The following is a 6,729-nucleotide window of genomic DNA, read 5'->3' as shown; positions in this document are numbered from 1 at the left end:
GTTCCGTTTCCATCATCTGCCTTTTCAAGATCTTGCTTCCAGGCTTGCGTCTCTCCCACCCACCCTCTTACTCAGACCTCTCCACAGCTCCCCAAGTGAGTCATTCAAAATCTGGCTCCCTTCACCACCCACGCCCACCCAAAGTCCCAGACCCTTCAGTGGCTCTTCATCGCCTACAGAACAAAGTCCAGTCTTATCACCAACAACAGTGCTCCAAAGTCTGCTCCTAATCGTGGTTCCACTCTCAATGCTCAAGGCCCCTTTCCTACTGTCTTTCACCCTCTGGTGGCACCAACCAACTCATGGCTCCCCAGACACACTGGGCTCTTTCTTTATATATTTTCTCCTGCAGACCCTCCGCCTGGAAGGCAGCTTCTTCCCCTCCTCTTTCTTTCCTCACGACAAAGCAGGCATCACCTCTTCGAGGAAATCTTCCCTGATCCTGGTGCGCTGGGTGAGACACTCCCCCGCTCCTCCTGGAACAACCTGGTGTGTTACTGACACTTGTTCTTGTGGGTTCCCCGCTGGCCTGTGAGCTTCTTGAGCCTGCACTGTTGGGTATCTTTACCTTTAGGGCCTAGCACAAAGTCAGGCACGGGATAGTAGTTCCAGAAACATCTCTTGAGTGGAGGAATGGAGAATGACTCAGCTTGAATGGTGAATAGGCAGCTGGTGGAAACAGTTACCCAAGAAATGAATCTTGCAGGAGGAGCAGGTTTTGACAAAAATGGGGACAGGAGAGGAGAGTGTGTGTCAAAGATGAGACACCCTGTGAGGTGAACACACAGGGGCGGGTATCCCATATCCAGGTCTAGAGCTCCTGAGAAAAGCTTGGGCCCCATGGAATTGTATCAGCTAAGACAAGGCTGACTTCAGGAGGCCTCAGAAGGACGTCTCCTCAGGGCCAGCTGGGGAGCCAACTCCACCTTCTTCCAGATCTGGGCCAGGTTCCATGTGACTCTGGATGGCGGAAAATAAACAGACACTCCTTTGCTGAGACGTGCCAGAGAGAGGCCGCTGAGGCTGCCTGTGACTCTCCCAACCATAGCGAACTGCCCTTCCTGGATTTGTGTATTGAATGACAGGTTCAGGTCACCTGGGAGGGTGAGAGCTGCACCCCGCACACCAAACGGACGAGGAGGTCACAATCAGGAACGAGCCCCAGCCTGTGCACAGAACACAAATGCCATCAGCTCCTTACCTACCCAGGGTCCCACATCTGTCTAGAAAGGGCCTTGCTTGTCCCCTGTGGGATGGCTTGTCGTGACTCTTCCTAGGAATCCACTACCCAAACCCAATCCAGAACCAAAGGCATTTGCTGGAGGAAATGCACCAGAATGTCATTGTATAGCAATGTGGCAGGAAGCCCAAGTTCCAAGGAACAATTTCGTGAAGGGCAAGGGCTCTCAATGCCACTCTGAGTTGTGCAACAAACAATTGCAGGGGGTTGGACAACACGCCTGGGGAGAAGCAAGAGTGGGCAACCAGCAGAAGCAGGCTCAAAACGCGTTTCCCGGTGACCTACCTGCGGCTATGAGATCCTGACTGAGCACACAGAGGTCACTTATCTGTTGTTGCTGGTCTGCAAAGAACTTACTGCCTCAGGGTCATCCACTCAACTCGTCGTGACCTTATTATTTGACACCCACCCGGAGTGGGGCCAGCGGAACAGCCATTTTTATAACTCACTCCCCCTCTGTGTCGATGGATGTGCTGTCTCCGGGATTTTGGAATTGAAGGAGAAAGAAAAGGACAGTGTCTTCAGTGGCCACTTGTTCTGCCTCAAATCTTGTAGAAGCAGAAAAGGTCTGTCTGCAGGAAGAGGAAACGAAGCAGAAACCCAGAGAGGAGCAGAGCTGAAAGAAGGGAATCCTGATGGAATCATTCCCTGATTCTCGTTCCACCTGCATCTCCACGCTCTGCCTCTGGGAGACACCTTGGACCCTTAAACAAATTCCCCATGTTCTGAGTCCACTGACTCAACTCCAGTTCTCTGAGAATCCTACCGGGAACATGCCACTAATTCCCTGTGTGCCACGGTCAGTTGCTTAACCTCTCTGGGCATCATTTCCTCATCTGTCCACTGAGGGTCATAAGATTCTTCACAGGATCAAAGGAACTAAATAATTTAGCACAAGTGAAAGTGCCAATGATATTGCCACCCACATGACAGGCCTTTCCCGCTTCCTTCTTCTCTAAGAGACCAAAGACGCCCCCTAAAGGTTTGGAGGGAAGATTCTGGGGTCATTCAGCTATTGGTGATGAGTGGTTGACACCCAGAATTACGTGAAAAAACTGTTCTTTCATGCACTAAAAGAGGGCTAGGCTAGAGCCTTCAGTGCTTCTAAAACAAGACACAGCATCTTTTTCTGGATTCTCTTCTAGGTCTAGACATTTTGTCTGATGAACACTTCTCATTGCCTACTGGTGTCCATTCTCTCACTCCTTCTCTGACAGTTCCCAGCCATCCCTCCCCCATGCAGCCCATGCTTGGAGGAGGGAACTGACTTTGGTCCTAGATTCAGGGTAGGCTCTGGCTGGGTAAAGTCAGTGAATATATTCCATGTCCCTGGGCAAATCAGGGTTTTCAAGAGGCCACCGGGTCCAAGCAGTGCACATGAAACTGACCCTTACTTGAAATGTTAGCTCAGAGATGCTCTCTGTTCCTCTGGATATAAAGAAGGAGGTACGTGTCCCTCTTAGCTACTGACCGTCATCCTATAGGCATGAGGCAAATTAGCCTCAGGTTGAAGCCAACCCCATGAAAGCAAAAGAGAATTTGGAAAGAAACAGGCTCCTGATGCCATGCATGGACTGCTTTATCTATTGTCTGACCACGTGAGCTAGCAAAGCCCCTGTTCAATTGGCTTTTCTATTACTGGTGAAACAGTACCATAACAGATAGAACCAGGCGAATGTCTGCGGGGGTTCAGAGCTCTATAAAAACAGTGCAGTGTTTCAACAGGAACAGTAAAAGTATCTGAGATGATAGACCATTATTCAAATCTTTTCCCAAACCCTGGAGTTTTCAGCCAAGGACCTCACCAAGATGACTCTGCCAGTCATCTAGTTTTAGCTGTTCTCCAGTATTTACCAGATTTGTGTCTCTCCTGAGACTCTCTGGCACCTCGGAACTCAGCATGTGTAGACCCGCCCTCATCTTCCTGCCCGAACCCCTCTCAGCCTCTGGTGCTCTCAGAGCTGCTGATGGAGTCCAACAAGGCCAGCTGTCATCCATGCTGCCACTTCCTCACACCTCTCTCCTATCAGTCCCCAAGTCATACTTCCACCTCTCTGTTCTGCCCCTTGGTTTCTTTCTTTTTTTTTTTCTTCATTATCCTTGTTTAGGCTTTCTTCCTTTCTCTCCCAATTACTAGTCTGTTGGATCATACTTACTGCTTTTTCTGATGGATTTTTTTTTTTTTAACAGAAAGCTGGGATCTTGCTGCATACCCACCAAGCAAACTAAGTGACAAGGAGGGGACAAAACTGTATATAACACGTGTATCCCCTACTCTTCCTGAAATAGTCTTTGCAGAAGTGATTTTTGGTAGTGGTGTGATAGTCCACTGTATGCGCTTCAAAATGTATTTAATTGTTTCTCTGTTACTGAACAATTTTTTAAAAGATTTTATTTATTTGTTAGAGAGAAGGAGAGAGAGCACAAGGAGGGGGAGCGGCAGGCAGAGAGAGAAGCAGGCTCCCCGCTGAGCAAGGAGCCCAGTGCGGGGCTCGATCCCATGACCCTGGGATCGTGGCCTGAGCTGAAAACAGATGCTCAACCAGCTGAGTCACCCAGGTGCCCCTCAGCAGCTAATTTAAAAGCCTGCCTGAGATAGGTCTTGAGACTGTGTGTGTGCATACACACACACACACACACACACACACACACCAGCCCAATGTCCATCACTGAAAGCTGGTTAAATAAATGGTGGCATCTGTGACTGGATATTGAGGTGGGATTCTCTCCATCAGTGTTTCAGCTGAGACCCCCAAAGGCTGAAACTACATAATAGATGCTTAGTTCCCCTACAACCCGAGGGAAGGTCTGGACTACACATGTGGGACATGCTAAGATGTCCTGCACCCAGCTTTGCCGTCGTTATTGCTCACCTCCATCCCGCCTATAAAAGGCCAGCAGGCTCAGGAGTTCTTGGAGTGCCCAAATCTCCTCCGCCCTCCATCATTCACTGTGGGTGGAGCCGTGTGAGAGAATCACTCAGGAGACGACTGGAGGAATCACCTGTGCCCCTGGACTTTGGGGGACAGAAGGCATGCCACCTCCCTGAGAAGGGGGCAGGCACAGGGTGAGGAGGGGCTGAGCCGGGCTGCACAGGCAGCAGTGACCTCCCACCGGCTAGTGCTGGACAGCACATTCGGATAGCAAGCTACCCAGAATATTTTCTTTTAAGATTTTATTCATTTTTTTGACAGACGGAGATCACAGGTAGGCAGAGCAGCAGGCAGAAAGGAAGGGAAGCAGGCTCCCTGGGGCTTGATCCCAGGACCCCGAGGTCATGACCTGAGCTGAAGGCAGAGGCTTTAACCCACTGAGCCACCCAGGCGCCCCATGCTACCCAGAATATTAACAGTGACTGTCTGCAGAGGGGAGTGGAATTCGGGGTTGAAAGTACTGGAAAGGAACTCTGATGTTTTAATCTAGGGACTTCCAGATTGCTCAAATAAAACGTGTTCACATGCTACCAAAAAAAAAAAAAAAAAAAAGGAAGGAAAGAAAGAAGAAAGGAAGGAAGGAAAAAAAGGAATAAAAAAAGTAGGTATAATAAACAGAACAGTCAATTGTTTCCTTTAGGAGGCAGTACTAGGAAAATACTGGTAGCAATTTTAGATTTTCATTGTGTTTGAAATTTTTACAATAAACATGTTTTATTCTTAGAAGTGGAAAAATGTCCAGACAGCACTTAATGAATGAATGCATGCATGAATGAAAGAACAAGTGAAAGCCACCATTCGGGCCACACAGAACTCCCGACTCGTTGGGTGGGACTGCAGCTCCCCTGCCTCGGAGGGCCTATGGCACCAGTAGAACTCTTAGACTGCCCACACCTGGTGGGGAGGGGACATCCAGCCAGGACTGCAGACTGGTCTGTGTTCAGGAGCAGCAGTAGTTAACTTTCCAACAGGGAAACTGAGGCACGCTGGGAAAGGAAAGTCAAGCAGAGGGTTAGTGAGAGGCAGGGTAGGGCTGGGACCCAGGTGTCCTAGTAGCTGGCATCATGTTCTTTCCATGAGCAGTGTTCCCGTGGGTGGTAGCCAACAAGGGGACTTTTCCTCCTCCACCCTCCTCCAACCAGCAACGCAGCAACCCACCTGTTTGCTCTTTGGTAAGTAAATGAGATTGGCGAGGTTTATTGTTTGCCTTTTTTTTTTTTTTTAAGAGCCCTGGATTCCTAGGAAAAAGAAAGAGAGCATTCTTCACTTACTGTGCCCCTGTAGAAACCTGGAGGCCCTGTAAGGACAGCAAATAACTTCCCACACTCTCCACATATCCTTACCTACACATAAGCTGCAGGTGACTGGGGAAATATTTCTGGAGCAGTAAATCTGATGATAGAGCTAGAGCTTTGCTATCCCTAGGGGTCGGATCTTAAGCCATCCATACCAGTTCCCGGCAGAGCCTCTCTCCTCTTTGATCTGAGCCCCTTCCTCTCGGCTCCTGGCCTCACTCTTCCATCCCCCGGGACTGACGTGGAGAAAAGGGCTGTTCCCAGAGTTAATGTGTCCTTGAGGCATGGCCAGACTCCACAATAACCTTCTTTTTTTTTTTTTTAAAGATTCTATTTATTTATTTGTCAGAGAGAGAGTACACACAAGCAGGCAGAGAGGCAGGCAGAGGCAGCGAGAGAAGCAGGCTCCCTGCTGAGCAAGGAGCCCGATGTGGGACTCGATCCCAGGACCCTGAGATCATGACCTGAGCCAAAGGCAGCGGCTCAACCAACTGAGCCACCCAGGCGTCCCCACAATAACCTTCTTAATGAAACAGGGAAATGGCAAAGTTTGAGTGGGTGTTTAGCATTGAGCTTTGGCTCATACACTCCGTGATCAAATAGCAGTTGTTCTCAAACAAAGTCCTCAAACAAAGACCATAAAGTTCTCATCTTGACCTTGAGGAAAGACATTTTGGGTCTGGGAGCTGGCCGGCAGCTGGCCGGCAGGTGTTAGGAGCCGGCTGGGAGTTTTAGGCAGACAGCTGCTGAGGGAGAGACCCCTAAGGGGCCGGAGTGCCCGAGCCTCCGCCGGTTTCAGCTCTAACTTACGTGCTTAGATTCGGTTGTACCACGTGTCAGGGGATGGTGGTGGGGAATGTCAGCAGTGACTTTCCTTTATGTCTCTGGGGGCCCTCGTCTCCATCCTGTTCTCTGTTGGCCCTTGATCAACTGTCCAGGGCAACAGACATGAGCAACAAAGGGCTTTGTGTCTTCTGAAAAGGATGTTGAAACGGAACTGAACATGCCTGTGTTTTCAGAACCTCCCATCTGCTGGCCACTCCTCTGGGTTCTTAACCTTTCTGTGTGCCGTGAGCTCACTCCTTTGGCAGGCTGGCCATGCCTGTGGACTGCTTTTCAGAATGCTGTTTCCAGTGCCTAAAATAAGTACAAAGGGAATCGATCAAATTGAAATACAGTCACCAAAATATAAACAAATCTGCGATATGGAGAATAAATGCTACTTTAGTAACGCATTGAAGGACAAAATCAAGCAGTGGGT

The 6,729-nt window shown here is 49.4% G+C and overlaps 1 long non-coding RNA gene across 1 annotated transcript; it reads right to left on the bottom strand.

The window, feature by feature from the left end:
- Window positions 1-4,864: 4,864 nt before the first annotated feature.
- Window positions 4,865-6,450, bottom strand: LOC308353439. Its single transcript, XR_013967778.1, has 3 exons — window positions 6,279-6,450; window positions 5,332-5,411; window positions 4,865-5,159 (listed from the first exon to the last, which is right to left on the bottom strand). It is a non-coding gene; the product is annotated as an uncharacterized lncRNA (long non-coding RNA).
- Between the last annotated feature and the right edge of the window lie 279 nt (window positions 6,451-6,729).

This window comes from Martes martes, assembly GCF_963455335.1.
Source record: "Martes martes genome assembly, chromosome: 12".
In the NCBI taxonomy this organism is placed as follows: Eukaryota; Metazoa; Chordata; class Mammalia; order Carnivora; family Mustelidae; genus Martes; species Martes martes.
This window is presented reverse-complemented; position numbering and strand designations above follow the sequence as displayed.